We start from the raw sequence: 20,513 nt of genomic DNA on the forward strand, positions 1-20,513 counted from the left end.
CGAGATAACCACATTTGTTTTCTTTTCCAAGCTTCCCTGTCCGTATAATCCAGGTTTATTTTATCCTGTAGCTTGATTACATTAAATCCATTGTTATTTTTTAAAGTAAAAATTATCTTCTAATCATGTGTCTTGAAATGCCTCAGTCAAACACCATTTTATATTAACATTTTTAATGATATAAATGATTGGGTTGGGTTAATTAAAATATATCATTAAGACCGTATTTTTCCTATATTAAAAAATTGATTGCATTTTACATCTTCCTTGCTTTTGTTAGAGCAGCTCCACTACAAGTTGCTGTATACCAGCCTGTTGTCTACGTCTCTGCACATTGACCTTTGTTGTAAGATCTGCTATAGACATCACAAACTCTCACATCAATTTACTACAATTGGATGTGGCATCTTCCAGCTAATTTGATTTAGGAAGAAATGCACCTGGCTCTGTTTTTCCCTATAGAATGTTGAGGGAGTTCGGAGTCCTCCCAGATGCCATCTATCTGAGTAGCCCATGTGTTTTTCAAGGTCTAAGCGGTTTGTCTTCATCTTCCAAAATGTAAGCCATTACAATAGGAGAGTAACTAAATTATTTAATGTAAAAATAAATTTGATTTTAGGTGCAAAATGTGTACATATGTGAACATATGTATATATGCATGTGTATATATGTATAATGTATGTATGTTTTATATTATATATATATAAAAATATACTACATAATATGTGTATATATACATATTCATATATATACACATATATGCATATAAAATGAAAACGTGTTCCTACGAAACAACAACATTTAATATTCTGACTTTTTTACAAATTTACTTTTTATGTTTTTTAACGTTAAGCTGTTACAGGGACTCTTTGCAAGAAGAAAAAACATTTCAGGTCTTGTGAAACTTTCCAGGCACTGATTGAGATCATGTGGATCAAGCAGCTTATGAAGATCAATCCTGTTCCAGCGGCAGGAACATAGAATGAACCACAGACTTCTGTTTTCTGTTTCATCCCATAGGTCCAAAAGTAAAACCATGATTTAAAGCATAAACATGAGCCTTCTTTACCATATAAGAATCTTGAGGAATCAAACAAATTAAGTCCCTGGATATAGAGTTGCAAATGGCCGTGGTGATTAAAACGAGTCCAGACCGTTCGATGGAGGAGGTTGGTGCGGTCGTACCAGAGCAGGAGCTGAACTGAGCAGAGCCAGCAGAGGATGGTCCCGCGGTATTGAGCAATGTTCTAGATGCTTTCACTGGTTGTTTTTTTGGCATGGAGGGTGGGTGGGTGAGGGGAAAGGGTTGTTTACTGAAAGATTATTTTCATGACTAATTAAGTTGATAAAATATATATAATACTGTAAACTCAACGCGTTCCACTTTATTGCAAATGGAAAGCCTAATTAAATTAAAATTAAATTATTTGAAAACTTTTCATTTTGGATCTTCAGAACTGCAACAGTTGTGTTTACTTGTCAACTGGCTGCCAGTACTTGGAGGAACAACCCAGCGCTGGACACCGGATTCAGTGTCCTCCAGGACTCCAGAAGCTTGCCCTGCTGCCAGCTGGGGCCTGATCCTTGCATGCAGATTAAAAGTCATTCTTGATGGAGTCAGTGGGTGCTGCGTTTGTGCTTCAAAGTAGGGTGGGGGAAGGGAGCAAAATATGGCTTTTGGAGGGATTTGATGTCCAAGAAGTCTGAGGGTAAAATCAGCCCCTATAAGAGGGAATCGTGAGCAGCACAAAAAGGCAGCTGTTAAAAGCATAAATATCTGCTCTTAACAACTACGGTACATATATTCAGTGTGAAATATGGCTTTGGAAACATAAAATGCATGATTAAGGCGATTGTGCTGGCAATAATTTGCAAATCTTAAAACAAAAAAATTAACCAGGTGTATGCTACAGTTTATTTTGGTACTTCGATTGCAAAAACTATAAATCTCTGTGTAGAGGTAAAAAGAAATGATTTGTTAAAGGTGAAGTTGGAGAACTGGACTATTCTGAAATACTTCGACTGCTCCATCTGCTTTTTCATTTGCTGTCTACAGACTCGTGAGTACAGACCGTATCTCCAGAGGAACTCTTTGGATTTCACAATGTTTCCAGTTTTGATAAAATAACTAAATTACGTGAAACCGATAAAGGAATACTGTTTACACATTTTGAATCTACATTGGTTATGCCTTTACAACAAAATCCTTAAATAATTTCTGGAAGTGTTTAGAGTAGTTGCATTTTCAAATCATTCAGGCCCCCGGGAAGTAAAAAACAAATGGGGTTCTGTTTAGAAAGCCAGTTTGCAATGAAGTATAGATCTAGAATACAGCCATCATTTACTTTATAAATATATTTACTTCTTTTCTCACAGGATAATCTTTGGCAATGGTTCCTCTTTTCAAACCATTTGTCTGTAATTTCCATTTACTGCAGTGACACCTAATGGTAGGAGAAGAAGAATTGATCTCCAGCCGCCTTGTTTGCTGTTGAACAAAGGGGGTTTCGCATTTTAAGCTGGTGGGGAATGTGTGGATTCTTTCCTCTCTCCTCAAAGAGCAAACAGACTTTGCTGCGATCTGGAAAGCATTCAGCTGCAGGAACAAAAGCATCTAAACTAAAACTATGACCCTTAGAAAGCCAAAGATCTAGCCTTGCAATTTTTTATAAGCTTGTAAGTGCTGAACTTCCATTACGAGTAAGGAGAGACAGCTAGGGCTAATTATTAAAACGACTAATACTAAAATGATACATAATAGTTCTTTGCGGCATATGGTCATGAGTATACATCTGGAAGTTTCAGGCTCAAGGGGGCTAATGTTTATGAAGGATATTTTAAATTCATCTGTGCTAAAGGCTGCCAGAAAGTGAGTTATTCAGGTCAGAATAAAAGTTGGCAAGATATATGCCAAAGATGTTCAGAATTTACTTCTGTATAACAAGCTTATAAAATACCTTTTTATGCAGCTAAGACCAGCTGGACGAAAGTTAATCAGCCAAATGCAATTATGGGAGGTGTAAGCCTTATTAATGTATTAGGAATTCTCAGGGTACTACTGGACCATTCCAGATGTGCTGCTGCATAATGAGTACAGCATAACCTTGATCAAGAAGCCAATCTGCCAGGTCTCCTCATCTCTTCTAATAATCTATATAATATTTACTTGCGATGGCTCAGAAGGGACTAATAGAAGTAATAGGTTCTCATTCAAATGTAGACTTCATTTTCTAATAAATGCAGCTCAGTATAAGCCTGAAATGACAAAATTTCGCTTCATCTTTAGTAGAAAATGACATTTATTTAAACATGCAGCTAACCAAAGGCAGGCCTTATTTAATATTCTGGCTAGGACAGGTGTGTTTTGATGCTGTAAAAGCCAAACAAAATGATTGGGTTTGTGTTGGACTAGTGACAGCCTCCATGTGATATTTTTTACTGAGGTACCAGTAAAATACTGGCTACCTGAGGCAGCCAGCTTCAGGGAGAGGGGTCTTCCAGACTGCTCTGAAGTGAGATGGCAACCAGGCACACTGGGAGGGAAGAGCAGATTGCAAATCCTGGGACAAAATGTGGGACTCGTGAAGACAACGGGAGCTTTGTCTGTTGGGGTTTTGTTTTCTCGTATTGCGGCAGGATTCTGCCCTGTTGGTTATGAGGGAGCCTGAGGAAAAGGTACCAGCTGTGTCTCACTAAGCCACTTCTTCCTCTGGACAGAAAAAAAAACAGAATAGGAGGCTTGAATCTGACCTGCCTACTCAAGCTACCCATAAAAAATGTCCCTACTCTGTTTTCACCTTCTGTTTATTAACATGACATTCACAGATCAACTTTCTTACCTGCAAATGTGTTATTAACCGGGTAGCTGCAGGGACACCAACCTTTACCCTCAGGCGTTTGTGCAACTCACTGGCCATGGGTAATTATTTCCCATTACAAGGGCTGCCAGCAGCCTCCACGCTACGCTGTTGTTCTGGTAGTATTCTGGCATCTAAAAAGACCACAACAAATCTACGTGTCTTTCCCATTTGTACTGACATTCCCCAAAGGAGGCAAGGTTCGTCTTAGGGACCTATTGTCCTCTTTGTACATACAGTCAACTCCCATTAATCTCATTAATGAGACCTACATTCCCAAACTGGAAGGAAAAAATTCAGCTGGTAGGAAACAAAGATTTCCTGGGGAGGCAAGAAGGGAGCTAAGGAGACCGTAAGTGCTCCATCCCTCTGCTCCCCTCCCCATGGCACCCCAGAAATGCCCAGGGGAGCACCCATGGGAGCACCTGTGCAGCAGAGCGGGGCCACCCACCCATCCCCTTCAGCTCAGCCCATGACTGATTGCACACGTAGGAGGGGAGGGAGGGAAGGGGGAGGAACAGGAGGGAAAATGAGTGCGGTATCTCAGTTGGGCCTTCCAGCAGAGATCAATGTCTGGCAACAGTCAGCAGGTGTTTCTTGTGGTCCTCGGAAAACACACAGGGGGGAAGAATGAATGTGGCGCATTCACTTGTGTGTGCAGCATTTTCATCTCAGGAGAGGAAACATAAGCAGCCATTTAACCTTTCATATTTTTTAATAAATTTCACTGAATCAAATCTGGAAACACTGTTGCAGGCTTAAAATAACCCTCATTTAGCTAAACTGCTTGGGAACAAAACTTAACAAATGGTTTCTGCTGGAAGAAGTAGGTTCTTGCAGGAAATGGTGCAGCCCAGACTGAGTAATTACTGTCTCACTGAAGCATGCTTTTCCTGCCCTCCTGGTGCCATCTGCACAAGGGACCTTCCCCCAGCTCCTGTCTGGAGGTAAGCTACCCCTTACCTCTTCCTTCCCCAACAGCAAGCAGAGCCACAAGCCCAAAAAAGTGGCACGTACTTCACTGTCCTAAGGATCAGGCAACTATCTCTGGGGCATCGGGGTGCTAGAAGATGGCCCTGAGTTAGCGCTCTGTGCCTGCTGTTAATTTTAGCTGGATGATTACTGATGAGAAATGCCATCGTGTATGTATATAAAACAGAAAGTTATCTGAGACCTGCAGTTTCAGAAGCATCCGCTACTAAGCCTGCAGGTCTTACAAGTGAGAGAGAAGCCAGCTGGATTCAGGATGAGATCCAGGCATAAGCAAAGTAAGCACTTGCTCAGTGCAGGGGTCTGAGGGGGCTTGCAAAGCCCCAGCCCCGGATGAGGAGCCTGGAGCCATGGCTGTGGCTGGCCCACACCACCCACATGCAAGTTTAGGGCAGCCCGTGCTTCTGGGCAGAGGGGAGTCCTGCACAATGCAGGCTCCTCAGCCAGGTGAGGACGTGAGAGATGAGGCTGGGAGGTGGCCATGCTTCTTGTCCCCCATGCGCTGCGGTGATGCTGATGCTCAGGGCTGGGAACAGGGTAGGAGCAAAGGCAGGCGGAGAGCAGGGATAGATGTGCAGAGAGTGAGGCCATGAGAATATGCTCAGCCTTGGTGCTCTGAGTCATCCAAGAAGGCTGGTGCCAAGGAGCTGCTCTGCTGCAACTGAAAAATTGAATTTTGCTTGTGCTTACTGGGAAGACTTGAGTCAGCCCTGGTTCTGTTACTGTGTTAAAAAAAAAAAAAAAGAGAATTGCCCTGATTGTGTGGCATTATTGCCTTTATTATCTACGTCAAATGAGTCCAAATTTTCAGACTTTGTGGCCTGATGATAGGGCATTCAAACATGTGTCCTGCATTGGAGATTGAATTTAATCGCCTAACAGCCTTCAAGCATGTTGTGAGATGTGGCCGTAGCCCCCAGATGCGTGGCAGGCCAGGCCAGCCTGGATAGAGAGGCAGAGAAACCAGAGGAAGCCCACCCGGGCAGGCAACACCGTGGCTGTCAGCGGTACACGTCAGCTACTGGGACTTAAACATGCACTGAAAGCTAAGGGTGTTCTTGAGGGATTCATTGAACAGAGGTTGCCTTAATCATAGGCTTTGTTCAATCCTTCAGTAAAACTTCTTCCTAGGCAGTAAAGGGCCATTGAAACACTGATCATGGCACATATAGCTCTTCCTCATGAGGAAAAGCAGTCTGATGACAACTCCACTGGTTCACTTCATACTTTCTTTTCCACAACAAAGTGTTTTCCTGCAAGCATAGCTATAGCGGGAGAGACGGAAAGCTGGCTGTACACAGAGGGAGTCCCTTGAACTAGGAAGCACAAGATCCCTTATGGACCACACTCGGTGCAATTCATTTAACAGGCAGCCTAGTGCTACAGGCGTAACACAACGTTCAAAGCCACATCTACTGTACTCCTGTGCACGGTGTTTGGCTGGCTGACACTGTCCCACCAGCCTTGAATGGCTGCTTACGGGTCAAATGCATGGAGTGATGCTGTTTGGGCCAAACTCCCTCAGCCTCCACCCATCAGCAGGATCATTTCCCTGCTGCACATCAATCATGTATCCAAACTACACAATATACTTAGAGCTGCCCAGAACAGTTTATCTGTGTTTTTTCCAGAAGCATTGCAAATTCAGCCAGTAGCAAATGTTTAATCGTATCAGTCCTCCAGGTTACACAGAGTTCCCCCAGAATGAGGCTTTGGAGGCTTTTGGGGTATTTTCTTAAGCAAGCATTTAAAAAAAATGGATGCCCAAAGTCTGAAATAAAAGATCAGCATACAGTGATACAACTTAACATTAAGGAAAGTCCTTTTGGTTGGTGGAAGAATGCATCTCTCCTGACTATAGCTAGACTGAACTGCCTTTGCATGCCATTGGGACATAACTGGAGCCTGTACCCCTGCTCCTGAATCCAGGTCTGTAGCTGTCCTGTGCACGTATTGCCTTTGCAGTCAGCCACTGGCCTGTGGAAATGCTTTGAAGCCTTTGTAGTTACGTTTTTCTTCAGCAGGCTTACCATTAATGCATGACAATTAAACCAAAATGCGTTAGAACAAAAATTATTTGAAATTTCCTGCTAATACCCCATCTCGGTGAATGTGCAGAGCGCAGAGGTTGCCAGCGGGGTGACAGCTCGTGCAGACCCTGCTGGGTTCAGTCAGCACCCTTAGTGCTGGGGATATGCCGTATGGCGTATGGCTGGGGGGTAAGGCACTGAGAGGCACTTTAGGATCCTGGATGCGGGAAGAGATAATATTCTGTGCTGGGAGGAGGACATAGTTACCTCACTACTTAACATAGTGTTTATGCTAAGGAAATCAAGGAGGAAGGCCACTACCTTAGAGCTGTGTTAAACGCACTGATCTGGAAGCATGTGCTGCCACTATGGAGAGGAAGAGAGATGCAGAACTGCAAAGTTTGGATTTCTGTCTGGAAAATCAGATGCTCTTCAGTGTGCAAAATTTACCTGGAAATCTAATTAGTAAAGATTTTTTTTTTTTTGTGAGATGTCCTTATCTCCGTTTCCAGTAAGGCAACAGATACTAAGACATGAGCCTTTCCATGATGTTAGGTCTGTTTTGCTTCCAGCCACTGAGAAAACCCAGAAGTCTACATATTTAAAAAAAAAACCAAAACCCAAACACAAACCAAAAAAAACCCTAAACAATTTAAAACTTTCCATAAAAGATTTTACCTGGAGTTTGGTTCTAGAAATGTGCAAAAGTTGGGTTCAGTCCAAGTTTCATTGATTCAAAATCACATGCAACTGAAATGCTTCTGAAGGGCAGGCACAAATTTTGATGTTACTTTGATTTCAGTGTAATTTGGGACTTTTTTAATTTTAGAGAGAGGGGAATCAGCTGCACAGCGCAATGAAGCACTGTAATGCTAAATATGAAGTCATTTACAAATTGGGTTGACTTACTAGCTGCAAAACAGTTAACGCTGGACTAATTGTTGGGCCAAGACTTGCTGGGAGGAGAACGAGAAGGAAATTTAGGAAATCCTTTACGGCTCCCTCATTTTCAAGCTGCCCTGGCACCAGGGAAGCTAAAGCGGTTACAGAGCTGCTTTAACCAACCCAGTCCCGCTGCAGGGCCCAGGCTCCAGGGCAGAGGGCAGCCGCATCCCGGGCATCAGCTGGTCTCTCTCTGGTGCCCCATGCCTCAGGCACCAGCTGGTTGAGGGTCCTTTTCTAACCTTTAAGAGAAATCAGCCCAACGTGGGGAAAACCTAAGCTGCCCTGAAAGAGCTCGTTTCTATCCTTTTTGTATATACTCTGTATTTAATCCTGGAGGAAAAGAAATGTTTGTCCATAGCTAGTTCCTCTGAAATCCTTTGCTCTCCTCAAGCGATGTTGTCTGTTACGTAGGGAGCAGCTGACTGATTGGCAATGCACAGTCTGATGTGGGAGGGTTGGTAATACTATTTGGAAGGCAGTGCTTTCACAGCAAATGATCTCCAAATAGAACCCCTCATCTTTTTGTCCATATTTTGAAAAAACTCTCTCTAGGCTTAAAAAATAACCCAAACTTTTGAAATTGCAAGCAGCATTTCTTCTTTCCAGAGCTCTGACTTTATCATATAAACCCACCTCTGTTACCCAGGTGTTACATGTGTCATTCTTGGCGTCCTATTTTTATTTAAATACAGGATTTAAAAAAAAAAAACCACAATTAATTAAATTACTTATTCATCACATATCATAAAGAACAAGGCCTTCAGTTGAAAAGATTTTCTTTCTTTTGACAATAATAGTAGTAAAAAGCTTGTATAAGCGTGTCCTGCTACCTCATATCTTTGGAAAGTGTACTTTTAGTCACACTTTTCTAAGCAGACTTTTTGGAAATAGATGTTACGGTGCAGATCTGTGCTGCAGTTGATTCAGTTCTGTTCAGTAAAAATGCCTGTTACAATCACAACCAGTTCCCAAAGAAACTCTTAAAAAATAACTATATCAAGCTCTTCTCCTAGCTATTGCTTTTTTTCCTGGGAGCCAGCTCTTTCTGGGTGCCTGACTCTTTCTCGCAGGTTTATGTTTGGGGGCCCTCGCAGAAAGCCCTGCCCTGGCACAGCCCATCTCTCTTTCTAAGGTCACTCGGCACTGGGAACTGGCAAATTGCTTTAAATAATTTCCTAAGTCGCTGTTCTTCATGGCCCAATAAGTCAAAGCCAGGTTGTGATCAGCTCTACCTGCAATTTGACCACAAGCTGTTATACATTTTTTTTTTTATTTATTTACCATGAGTTAAGAAATTGAAGGAAACTTCATTCAAGAAGCTAGAGCTCTTCCAAAAAAAAACCCAAACCAACAACAAACCCCAAACCAAGAATAGTGCTTCTACTTTGGCAAACGGAAAGAAGACCTTTATGGTCCTATTTCTGTTATCAAGCAAAAAATGCAAAGCAGCTAGAGACTGACCTGAATCTGGACACTGGGAAAAAGGGCAGAGGGGGAAGGGAAGAGAGGGGCAGCGGAGAGGGGAGGCAGGAATGTCCCTTATCAACAGCAGGGCATGGATCAAACCTGTAGCGCTTGATGGTGACTGATATTGTGCACAACTTGAAAACCATAAACAGCCTGTTAATTTTCATACCTATAAATTATATTATAATTAACTGAACATAGTCATGACTACTCTTCTTAGTTAAATATACTTACTATAATATTCTTTTGCATTATAGAAATGGTTTAATTCGGTGCGGTTCTAAATAATAATGTATATTCCTGTCAGTATTTCAAATGAAGCACAAATTATGCTGCAAATACACTATTTGTCATGTATTTAAGGCGGTGAAGTCAGGATTACTTCTGAATACTTGCATGAAGGAAAACAGGGACTTTTCCATCCTCTGCAAAGCAAGAGGCACTGTCCATGGCATAAGGCTCACGTGTACAATGTGTGCAAGAAAAACACAACACTCCAAAAGTTGGACGGAGAGCCTGACACGGGGTGTCTGAAATAAGTGAGTCCTGATGCTGCCTCATGTGGTCTCCGCATCAGGTGCAGGTCTCTGAAAGCCGCCTTGCACATTCTTCGCAGCCCTGAACCGGCCGTACAATGCCGGAGCCCGAGGTTGTTAAGTTCAGTAAGAGCAGGAATGAGCCATTGATGCTGCTTGAAACAAGGGAAGACAATAGGTCTTTAAGACAGCTCCCATTGCTGAATGTAAATTGTTTTTTAATAAAATGTAGACAAAACCAGATGATGTCAGAAGAATTCCTCCCCTGTGCCACCCCGGAGATTCTTCAATAACGGCAAGAAACGCATACATTTTGGGGAGCCTTTCTGGGTTTCTCATGCCCATTGCAGCTGTACACCGGAGTCTGTAGGCCCTTTCTTGCATACCCAAATCCTTATTTCCAGCAGGGTTACTACTATGAAAATGCAACATATTAGGTCTGCGGGGTGGGACTCACAGGCAGCAAGTGCACAGCTATTTTCTTTCCACCTTTAACTGCGCCTTGTGGGACATTCCATGCTTTGTTTGCTGTGTTTAATTTTACCCTCCCTCTCATCAGCATTTTTTTTCCCCAGATCTTGTTGGTGGTGAGTCCTTTCTTAGATTAACAGAAATCACATCAAAAATACAGACCTATCTGTGCACTTATGTGTATATATGCACGCAAAATAACTGCATGTGTGTGCACATATATATTTATACATACGACTACATATATGCATGTAGAGGGTGTGTACAGCTGTATGTGTACACATATAGTCACAAGTACTTGTACACAAGTCACATGCCTTGTGTTGGTGAATTGTGTTAATGAGAAACAAATCTTCAGACTGATAAATAATGGCCTTCTAAGACAACCTATACATTAGCAGCTCATGTTTGATCATTTCCTTGAACATTATCCCCCAGCAGTTAGAGTCATCTGATTTCATGTGTTGTATCTGTATTAAAAATAACGCAGTTCCCTGTAATTCCTTCTGTATTTTCTTCAAACACAAGGGAGAAAGCACATTCCCTAATATATTTTATGGGCACACTCTCTTTGTAATATTTCGTTTGCAAAGGTCCTGCTCATATTTGTATCTTATTACTTTTCTTATACTGGATTTATTGATAGTTTCTAACAAAAATATGATTTCAGTATATTTACGGAACAAAACTCAATATAACAGCCCCCAATTCAATTTTTTTCATCAAAATGGAGAACAATAAAGAATCTAAAGTCTTCAGTTCAGACACATAGCATCAAAACGCCCTATATTGTTAAAAGAAATAACTCAATAACAGGGAAGTGATAGATATTACTTAAAGAACAGCATTAGCTTTGTTTACCTTATCTGTGTTTCTAATAATCCAGACTACAACTTGGAGAGTTACACATATTTTGCTCCTGAAACATGTATAAATTCAGTCATATTCTGTAAATGGGGAAAAATAATGCCTATACATTAAGAAGTATTTATTGCATATTGTTACTACTAGTAATAAGGTTATATACATTCAGATGCATTTCACATTAAGGGGTTGTTTTGTTGTTGTTCTGCCACACTTCCTTCATAAATGCGTTTTGTGTATGGGGTTGAATTTTTTTGCTAAAAGTTCATATTCTGCATTTCTAATGGATTACTTTCAGAGAAAGACTGTGGAGCTAGTTCGGGGGGGGGGGGGGGTGTTTGTTTTTTGATTGACCACTAGCTAAAGATTTGATTAATAACTTTGGCTAACAATAGATTTTTAGTTAAATAGATGGATGAATTCATTATTTACCTGTTCTTATTCTCGTGTGTATTGCCCAGTGATGATTATAGCTGTTTTAGAAATGATCCTTATTTATGGTACGTTGCATCATTCAGAGATGTAGTAATGATTTTAGATTTTCCACCTAAATTACAGGGCACTTTCCACTGAAAATGGTAAACAATATTACAAACTTAAAAAAAAGAAGTAATCTGATTTCAGGGAAGAGGGAACCCAGTGAAAGATGTGTGCTTTTATAAGGATGGACAATAGAAAGCAAAATAATAACTCCTAAGTTTGATTGTTCAAATATATTCTGCAATACAGAGAGCTGCATGCAGGCTGGAGCAGGCATGGGGCAGGAAGGTTAAGTAGAAGAGAAGGCACAATACTTCAGATTGGCAGTAGACTGCAGCAAGAATAATCTAATCAAAACTAAATTCAATTATCTAGTCCCAGGGCAGGCTCCTGGGACTGCTGCACTGAATGCTAGCAGAGCTCCTCCTAGACATTTTTCCCCAGTCAAACTCACATGATGAATGCAGATGAAATTTGAAATATGAAAATCTGAAATAATTTATGGAAGTTGTCAGAAATTTGGCCTGCTTGTGGTGTAATTTCCTCTGAGACGAGGCAGGCTGGCTCATTGCTTCTAGTCTCAGAGCAGTTGCTGGTCTTCCAGTGGATGGATCAACCCCTTTAAAATGCTCTTCCAGACAAATTACAGCTCATTACAGACAGCCTTGCACCATGCCATTATGTCAGAGGAAATCTTTTTTCATTTGCACAAATTTGCTTGGAATTCTCATATTTATTTGAGCATCCATTATCGAATCTGAACATTGAATTATCCACAATTATTTTCTGGGTAGGCGGATGTTTGTGTATATGGAATAGATAGTGACTGTGTAGATATACAAATATTATTGCATTGCTGAAAATCCTGCGTATTTCAAACAACTGCATTTATGTAGAGAGTTGCTACATATATATATATATATATATATATATATATATAAAGGTTGTTTCCTGAAGATGGCCTTTTAGAAGATGCATTTACTTTCTGAAAGGAGTCGGCTACAGAAACCAGTTCACTTCCCAGTGACTCAGGGTCTGCCCTTCGTAGTTATCACAATTAGAGCTTCTGTCGGTGCATATGCAATTCTTGTACGGTCTGGCCCCATGTGAGACATCTCCAGTTGTTATGTACTTTAAATCACATTCTGTAACACACATGCTGTCTCCATCACTGCCGTGCTCACATCTAGTACACCTCCCAGCTCTCCCTTGTGCTGAGAATGGGAGTAAGTGCTGGCATGCAAGAAAATGGAAGGGGCAGCAACAGGACACATCCTGAAGTCCTCACTCCTTTGCTCTCAGGCAGATTTTGCCTCAATTAGGACTATGAGCTGAATTATGTACTCAATACTTACACTTTCTAGTTGCTTAACCCTGTTGCTAGGCTACTGGTATCACAACTTTATGGTGGTTTAACATTAGAAATATTCATTGGAAGAAAGACTTTACAAGTGGTAAATCTTGTGTGAAATTGTCCCCTTAGTTTATCTGATCAGGGAGGTCGGACTCTTAGATGTGAAACTTCCTGAGGATAGGTGTTGCTATAGCAAACCAGGCCAGTGTGCCACTGAGACCATTTTTATTCTTTGGTCACAGTCAATGTCAAAAATCTAAAAATTCTGGCATTGGCCCTTCTGAGAAGATCTGCCAAAAAAAGGAACAGGGTTTGGAGGACTTCACTTAAAACATGATGCGTTTTGTCTTTGTTTTAAGAAACAGCCCATTGCAAATACTGTCAAGTCTCTATATAAAAGTTTGATCATATTAAAGTTTTTAACTGCCTTTCGTATCTCTATATAGATATCCTTTAACTAATTTCTGATCTATTCCAGCACTGTAGCTCTCATCCCATCATTATTTTCGTCCTATGAACTTCTCACAGAAAGCTTTTTCCAACCTTTACGGAGTAAGAGCTGGAGGAGAATAGAGGGCAGGACTGTTTCTCGTGATGTTCACATAAATTCTCTTTCATTATTCGGTCAGGTGATTAAGCACTGAGGAAAGGCTCACAGTGCGGTTAGATCTCCCGTAGTCAAACCTTTACAGACAACTGCATTTAGGACTCTGGTATTTTTATTTTCTTGAAATAGAATTAGGTTTGAAAACTCTTTCACAACACTGCAGCAAAGTGAGCAGAGCTCAGTTTAACAAATAACACATGCCCACACGCACTCGCTCAGAGCCCACTCTGTTGAGTCGGCCAATATCCTCCCTTGAGGGTCCCTCCTTTGGTTTTGTCAGAAGCCTGCCCAATGCTCATGGAGAAGGTGCTCCAGCATGGGCACTATTCTCTGTAGGTCCTTCCACTCCAGGTACTTGCAGCTACAACCTTTGGGAGAGGTGTGGGGCACCGCCTGACTGCTAGGGTGGACCGTGCACGGCTTTGGTGGAGCAATCCCTTTTTGCTTTTTGCTATCTGTAGGATATGGAGAAGGCCATGTGTTAATGAGTTCATTCTTCTTCCCCTCAATATTGTCGACTGTTGTGGTGATGCATTATTGAAGATGCGCATTTGTCATTTTTACCCACTCCAACATTTTTTTCATTACTTCTCTAGAAAATAATTAGAGGAACTTTCCTTTTTATCAGGCTGGAAGGATTTTTTCTAGTCACAGGATTTTTTTATGAATTCCTCAAAGGGTATCTTTCATGACATTAGTCAAATGTGTGCTTGTATTGATCAGAAAACTGTCCACCCTGGAGTATTTGATAGGTTTTGTGACTATTGAACTTCCTGCTACATACCTTTCCCTTGCTGCTTAAGCTAGTCATCTGCCTACATGAGAAGACTTTTCCTCGTCTGGCCTTTCAGTCTGTATTCAGTCTCTCAGTGGAAGTCGGATATGACTGGACTGTTTGTAGGGTGGACAGCGTTTGGGACAGAATGTAAAATACAGACTGTTCAGTGATCTCAGGATAGTTATCTCTCTCTGCCTTGGGACAAAGCCCAAGCAGAAAGGTCTCCATCCCTGGTAGCAGAATCACCGGACGCCATAATAAACACATGAGAATAAGGCATGGTGGAATTTTCAATAATTTTATAGTCAGTGGATAGCTCTTAGTGGCCTGCAGAAACTTGCAGAGGTCGGGGGGCCACCTTAATTTCAGCAACCAGACCCAGAAGTTCCTGGTCGGCTCAGGCAGCGGAGGAAATGCATTCCTTGCAGGTGACCCTTGAAACATCTATTTATGGCTGGGCCCAAGAGGTGTGAGTACTTGTAAAGGGGAATTGGTGGTGTGTTGGGATGATAGGAGAGCAGGAATGAACCCTGATTGATTATGAGGCTTATGAACATTAGCCAAATGCGGTCATTTGTGCAATTAATGCAATGATGCTGAGAACAGCAATATCTGGTACTTTATTGTAATACTCTGAACAGGATTTTGAACTAAAAAGGAGTCATTTTGCTACTACGGAAGTTATTTATGTTAAAGATACATAATGATATTAGGACTTCAAAAACTAGAGCCACAAAATCATTAAACTGAGAAAGCTTCGAGCTAGTTTATATGTCTTGCATTTGCATTTTACTCATAATAAATATAAATTGCAAATATTCCCTTTAAAAAATGTCAGAAGGAAAAATAATTACCTAGCAATCAGGAATTAGGTTTATTAGGATTTCTGCTTCTTTTTGTGCCACACATTTTGAAATATTAGTGAAGTCACTTCCCCACCTCCCTCCATACCACTTGGTAGTGTTGTCGGGATGGAAAAAAAAAGTCACAGAAACACGTAACTTATTTAAGTCACCACATTCTTTCTTTCATCTGGATAGCTGTTGCATGGCTGGAATATGTTGTAGCCTCCCAGCTTCTCTTTGCTGCAGGAAACTTTGTAATAGCACTTAAATAAATAAAGAGACTGGGTAGGAGATTATTGCTTTCATTGTGCTATTGTATATGTGTATTATAGAGTCACCCCATAGATTGACACAATTAGTTGAATGCGGGACAAGACAAATGTTGTATATGACAGTGGGGTAGTATTGAAAGATGACCCCATATCTGGAGAGCTGAGAGTTATGGATCCATTGATAGCTGTTACCAGCGTTTTGAAGCGTGGCTGTTAAATTTTGCCTGCTGGCTTCTGGCTGCTGGCCTGCCTGCCTGCCTGCCTGGGCAACCGTGCGGCTGAATGGAGCTGCAGGCAGCTTCGGCACTTTGTTCTTCTGTTATAATAACTGACCACTGACAGGAGGAGCCTCTGCAAAAAGCCAACGGGGACACAGCACCGCTAATCTTTGTTGCTCATTTCACTGCCTGTGCTGCTGTTGTTGAAGCAATCTAAAGGGCTGAGATGCTTTCAAACGCCTGTGTATGGCAACGCCGCTCGAGAAAAGAGGCTCTGTTCACAAAGAAAATATTCTAAATAAAAGTGGGAATTCTAATCAAACATTCCGCATTTCCTCCACAGAGAAAATAAGACCATAATAAGATACCTAATAGTGACAGCTCAGCATCTCTGAATACAAGCTGGTTTGTATTTAGATGCACACATATGCTGTAGACACGTGTATGCAATAGCCTGCTAACTGCAAGCATCCAGCCTTGAAGATGTTGGCAGAAGTTTCTGTCTGCTTCGTTTTGAATATCTGTCATTATAGTAATAGGCGTAAAGGTTTTATATTCTTTAGTCTTTGGTGACCGCTTTGCCTGTAAATAGCAAGGCTAGTATTTCCCTGTTAAAACAAGCAAACAAACAAACAAACTTAAGCTTTTAAGTAGATGTTCCACATATTTGCTAGGAAAAATATTCAGGAAACCTCTAAGGGATTTTTTGTCTGACTTCCTGAGTAAATAAGGCTTATGCAATGCCGCTCTTCGGGTTGTATGTTAGTGTGTGTGCATGCGTTTGCCCAAGCGTGTCCCCTAACATGGGAACCCAGAGGACAGTCTGAAACAAAACAACAGTGAAACAGCGGGTGATATGTTCCTTGCAATCTCACGAAATGGGTAAGAGTCGGATTTTTCCTACTAAAGAAAAAAATCATTTTGAGTTCAGCCGGTGTAAAACAGAGAATCCACCCAAGCAAGACCTTTCAAATACATTATTCAGAAAAAGAAGTCTAGCTGCAAGCCCAAGAGAGATGGTCACATTCTGGAACGTTGGCATAAGCCTCTGCTAAAAAAAGAGAATTGTCTGTTTGACTTCATATAGCAAAAACTAGGCACACGGTTGACTTTCTCAGGGAAAGCCATTTCTACCTCAACTCCTAAAATGCTGGTTATTAAACATGTCCCTCACAGGGACAGGATTTATCCGTGCGGGCATTGGGCCTGTTGGATTCTTATGGAGGAAATTCTACGTTTGGAGGAAACGAGAAGCTTTTGTCTGACTTTTCTAAAGTAATACCAGTTTACAGATGGGTGGTACTGGCTAAACACCCAAGTACGGGCTAAATGGAGTTTGTCACTTGACCCTGCACTTCATCAGAGGAATATTCTGGCTGCGCACACACAGATGACTGTGTTGTATAAAGGAGTGTCTGTTGACATAAGCTGAAAAAGACCTCATATCATTGTGGAGTTTTCTTATGACTGATGAGGAAGAAAACATCTTTTGAATGAAAAGATCAAATGAGCCTACTGTTCCTCTGCCTCAGACCCCTGTGGAAGGAGGAAACTTATGAACAGTTCCCACCAAATTACTATATTGGGAAGAAGCTGGACTTCTGAATTTAGATTTTCCACCTCAAAAAGAAATGGGAGCTGGCAGGCTCCAGGCTGTTGTGGTTTCCAGGGTTTCTGACCACTCTGCTCCCACGGATGTCGTACCTGCAGAAACCTCCCTGGCTGGTTACTGCCCCCAACTTTCTGGGCTCTCTTAACCTCTTCTGTTCCACCTTGCATATTTGGGAGAGGAAAGAAAGCACTCGGGACAAAGACAGCACATGTGAGATGATGTAGTTAACCAAACCATGGATTCCATGCAGGACTGGGAGTTAAAATTCTCAGGAGAGTAACCACATTACTCATGTATTCGCCTGGTCGACCCTTTCCCTAGTTTTAGAGTGCCTGTGCAGTATTTTCTGTGGAGACCCCAGGAAAGGAGAGGTGTTACAGAGCCGGGTGAGACACTTGGATACTCCTTCTGCATGGGGCCAGCAAATGCTGGTCTTCCTGGCCAGGAGGAAGGAGACAGTTTAGTATTAGCAGTGATAGAGGGGAAATGGGGATTTGCTGGTAAGAAATCAGACTAGCAATCATGAGAGTTGGATTCTGATCTTTGTCTAATACTAGAGAGCCCCAGTTTCCAAGTCAAAGTACACATTGATTGTTATCTCATGGCACATGTTTTTTCCATATAAAAAGTAGATAAATAATATTCGCTCTGACATTGTTGCCAAACTGTGCAACTCTGTGTGCATTAAGGTCTCCAGGAAGAAGCCAGTAACTAAATACAAAATAACAGGTTTTTTTCATGCCCTGCTCATTCATTAATAATTGTAAAATGCCTTGAGATCCTTGGATATAGAGTAGGATAGAATATGCTGTAATGTCATTGTTAATAATAAAATCAAGATAATTTAGAGATAAAAGGAGATTGATAGATGTAATAGAGTTCTTGTCTAGCAAGAGACAACCAGCAGTTTCTCTTTCCATTGTCCCAGATGTCTTTGTTTGCTTTTCAGAGACAAATCACAATGTACTAATAATTTCATTTAACTCACTGATTTCTTTTGTCCTTTTTGTTTTTTTCCAAAGCACTATTGCTTTTGCAAGACAACAATAATCATGACTCACCCTTCATATGCATTTCTTAATAAAGCTGTTCTATTATTCTTTCTTAACTTCTCAGTGTTCAGGAAATGTTGTGTGGTATAAAGTTAGTGGAGTTATGCTATTCGAGTGGGGCTTTTTTTACCTTTGCTGCCAACCATCGCTGTGAGTACTCCCGCCCCAAGGCAGATGATGAGGAGGATGAGGTTCACATCTGCAAGCGTTGCTACTTTGGTCTCCCTTAAATCAACTCACTCTGTGGGTGTAAATAGTTCCTTGGAAGTCAGTGGGATTTCATAAGGTGAACAAGATTTTAGCTTTGCTGACTACAGTAAGAGTTTTATCTGATTCGGGATTGAGGTGTTGGTCCCAAAGGTGAATGATCAAAGCCAAAGTGATAAGAGATGAAGTGAAAAAATGAATAGTCATCCTTTTTCCCCTACAACCTGTTCTCATTGCTTTATTGAATTCTATCTCTGTAAAAATAATTCAAACAGCCTCTTTTCATGATGCACTTTCAAGTCGTATAAAAGGGGAAAGATTGTTTCTAGTATTTTGCTATACTGAAAAATACAAGATACTGTAAAGGATTTTTTATCCATCCCAGAAACCCTAACAGCAGGGTCTCAAAATTGCAATCGGTCCTTGCAATCGGATTGTGTTTGGTTGTTAAGGGGAAAGACATGGACAAGGTTTAGAAGATCACTCCTTAAGAGGATACATTTTTACATAGGACTCTTTCCTGCCACTGATTTTACACAATACTTGGGCACATGGGATGTGTGTTCCCATATACATATACTCAAGGTACCATCTTGTACATTTTAATCAGTGAATTGCTTACTTCTGTGAGGCTTGAATAAGTCTTTTCATTGTAGACCATTATGCTCAATGGGATATGTTTGCAAATCACTCTTTATAAAATAAGGGCATTTCCATCCAGGCATTATGTGGCATTAGTCTTAGTTTACCTCAAAGAAGCCATTTTAGTCCTGAGGAAAAAAAAGGGGCTTAACCTGAGGAAAGTTTACACAAATCTAACCGTGCCACCACACTAGGACATTTGTCACTCCTTGCAAATCAGGATCAGAGGCTCAGTTTTGTGCCCTGCCTGCCAGAATGTGCCCTTTCCACCAGCAACACCATCCTACTGCGGCCATGAGGCCACAACATTCACCTTCCCTCGGGGCTGGGCTTGCCTTATATCTCTCCCAGCTGAAGAAAGAGTGGCTAAGGAGCCTTGGGGACCTCACAGCCCCATGGAATATGGCATCAGATTTGCAGGCCCTCTTCCACCAAAACATTTGGGACATCAGAGAGAATAGACTTTTTACCACCCTTTATTTAAATCTGCTTTTTATAACTATTGCAACATGCACATCTCTCAGCTCACTTTTCTCCTGCCACACATATGCCTATGTCCCTATGTGTGTTTGGGTGCGTGTGTGCGTTGCAGATGTTACAGGTGTGCGGTCACATCAGAGAGGGATCGCGTCGCGATGGGCACCATCTCCGTCACCAAAGCCCCAGTCCGGGATGCGGTGGGAGGACTCTGCTTTTAAGGGCAGGCCCACGTCCCCTCGCTCGGGGACCCATCACCATCAATCAGCAGGTTAGTGAGAGCTGCCGGCCGTGCCGTGCCGTGCCGTGCCGTGGAGGGGAGCCGGGTCGGGCCCCACGCTGCGCTAGCAGGCAGCTGCATGGGCCGGGGCGGACGGGGCTCCGCGGGGGTGTGAGGGTGTGTGCACGCGTGTGTGTGTGTGTGTGAGTGTGTCAGAAATGCCCCTTTCACCCGCCTCGCTTCCCCGGCAGCGCTCTCCTGCTTCAGGCGGCTGGTGGCTCAGTGCACAAGCTGATTAGGTAACAACAGAGCACCTTCCCTCCCTGTTTCCTCTCAATGCGCTTGGGCCACGGCTTTTGAAGGAGCCCAGCCCTGCCACTATCCAGCCATTATAAGGGGATGTATGGGGCTTTATCCGGAAAAAGCTCAGCCTTGCCCCAGGCTTCATCAATCATTTAGACCGGTTCAAATCCCCTTCATCGCGTTCCGCCTCATTAAACCTATCAAGGGGGACTGAAGAGAGTTTGTATAGGTCCAGAATGCCTGTACACTCCTTCTCGCTATCTCAGATAGCGCGGATGGAAAAAAC

This window comes from Aptenodytes patagonicus, chromosome 4, assembly GCF_965638725.1.
Source record: "Aptenodytes patagonicus chromosome 4, bAptPat1.pri.cur, whole genome shotgun sequence".
In the NCBI taxonomy this organism is placed as follows: domain Eukaryota; kingdom Metazoa; phylum Chordata; class Aves; order Sphenisciformes; family Spheniscidae; genus Aptenodytes; species Aptenodytes patagonicus.